Source organism: Mus pahari, chromosome 12 (genome assembly GCF_900095145.1).
Source record: "Mus pahari chromosome 12, PAHARI_EIJ_v1.1, whole genome shotgun sequence".
Taxonomy (NCBI): Eukaryota; Metazoa; Chordata; class Mammalia; order Rodentia; family Muridae; genus Mus; species Mus pahari.
The window spans coordinates 12,925,075-12,927,148 of NC_034601.1; the positions used below are offsets into that span (position 1 = coordinate 12,925,075).

General features: G+C 44.1%; 1 protein-coding gene across 1 annotated transcript in view; it reads right to left on the bottom strand.

Annotated features, from left to right (window-relative positions):
* The window catches only part of Ube2l3 (ubiquitin conjugating enzyme E2 L3), a 44,858-nt gene that overhangs the window by 4,162 nt on the left and 38,622 nt on the right, over positions 1 to 2,074 (bottom strand). The window lies entirely within an intron of this gene.

Sequence of the window (2,074 nt, forward strand, 5' to 3'; positions counted from 1 at the left end):
CAGCCTAGTCTACAAAGTGAGTTCCAGGACAGCCAGGGCAGAAAAAAAAAAAAAAAAAAAAAAACAAAGAAAATGTTCCTAAGGACATGGGCAGAAGAAACCAACAAGCAGATGCTATGAAGAACAAGTGTCATGCTCCCTTCATAGCTTTAGGAAATGCAGAATTGCAAGGAATTAAAAGGGAAGGTGATATAGGATGATGACTGCTGCACAGCAGCCAGGAAACAAGACCAGACAAACACCAATGCTGAACACAAAAGCACCTATCGTATGGCCACAATAGTGCCACACTAAGTATGTAGAGAGACAGGGGCTAAAGAGATGGCTCTCCAGAGGACCTGAGTTCCTTAGCATTCATGTGGCATTTCACAAGAATTTACAGCCAGTCAGGAGATTTGATGCCATCTGAGCTCCCCAGCAATGCATGTACATGGTGCACAAATATACACTCAGGCAAACACATAGAGACAGTAAGGGAACTTGGTGCCAGTGGCACCTCTGCCTATGCACCCACCTCTACCAACCTGAACACCCCGCCTAAGGACATACTTGTTTGACCAATAGGATCCAGAAAGGACATGATAACAGTATTAGCACTACACTGAGTTGTAGGTAACTTGTTGCTTCTGCTTTCATCCTAGAGCCCCTCCATTGCTATGAAGTCTAATCCTCTTCATGGAGAATAAGCAGCACAAAGAGAGTCAAGTGCCTAGCCAGCACCAAATGCCACACATGTGAATGATAAGTAGGACAATTTACCCCACAATAACAGTACCTGAATAGCCCCAAGAGTGGCCAGCCCGGTCTGAGGCAGCCCATCTACAGAAGCAGCAATAACCTGCTACTTTAAGCCAGTCTCACCTTACCTTTAATTAATTAATTAATGGACTAACTTTTAAATGTATTAGCATTGTGCCTGCATGTATGTCTGTGCAAGCCTGGTTGGTACCCTTGGAAACCAGAAGAGGACATTAGATCCCCTGGAACTAGAGTCACAGAACTCCACCGTATGGGTTCTGGGGTACAAACCCAAGTTCTCAGGAACAGCATCCAGTGAACCATCTCTGCAGCTGTAACCCACTAAGTTTCAATGGTGGTTATATATAGCCACAGGTTAACAGAAATAGGAAAATATGGCATCGAGGGCTATTATTGACCAAGATATCAGAATCAAAGCCACGCTACAAAGACAACAAGTGATTAGTTTTCCAGGAAGAAGCCGTAAGCTTTTCCAAATCATAAAAACAGTAATTATAACACTATACCTGAAATGAAATGAAACAAAACAAAACAAAACAAAAGCCTCAGACTTTTAAAGGTAACATTTCTCTCTGTAGTCCTGGCTGTCCTGGATTCCTAAAACTCATTCTTTAGACCATGCTAGCCTGGAAACCAGAGATCTGCCTCCTTAGTGCTAGTATTAACGGTGTGTGCCACCACCATGCTGCATGAAATTTTTTTTTTTTTTTTTTTTTTTGGGTGCTGGGTGCTGGGATTAAAGGCATGCACCACCACGCCCGGCATGAAATTCTTATAGCTAATAAATATATTTTACAAAAGAATAGAAAACTGCCCCAACCTATCTGGCTCTTTGGAGGGAGGGGAGCACCCCCAACCTGAAACAGCAGTGCTGGGCTGCATACTCAGATACGAAGATAAAGGAGAGCTGGAAGATGGTCAAGCATGTGCATCCCAGGGGCTGTGAGCCTCCACGTCATCACTTCATCACTTCTCAGGAGACTCAACTGTGGCCAGTGCCAGGGGGTCTGCCTGGTGCAGAAGTAACTCAACTCAGCAAAGGACCCTGATTGTGAGGGAACAATGACAACACAGAACCAAATCCTTTTCTAAGAGAATAAGCTTGGACACACACAGCCATACCTACTTTTAACAAGTTACAGACACTGTAGCTAGCTGTGTGCTTTCACAGAAATGCTACCCAAATCTGATGTATCTTTTTTTTTTTTTTTTTCTTTCCCTCAGACAGGGTTTCTCTGTATAGCCCTGGCTGTCCTGGAACTCACTTTGTAGACCAGGCTGGCCTCGAACTCAAATCCACCTGCCTCTGCCTCCC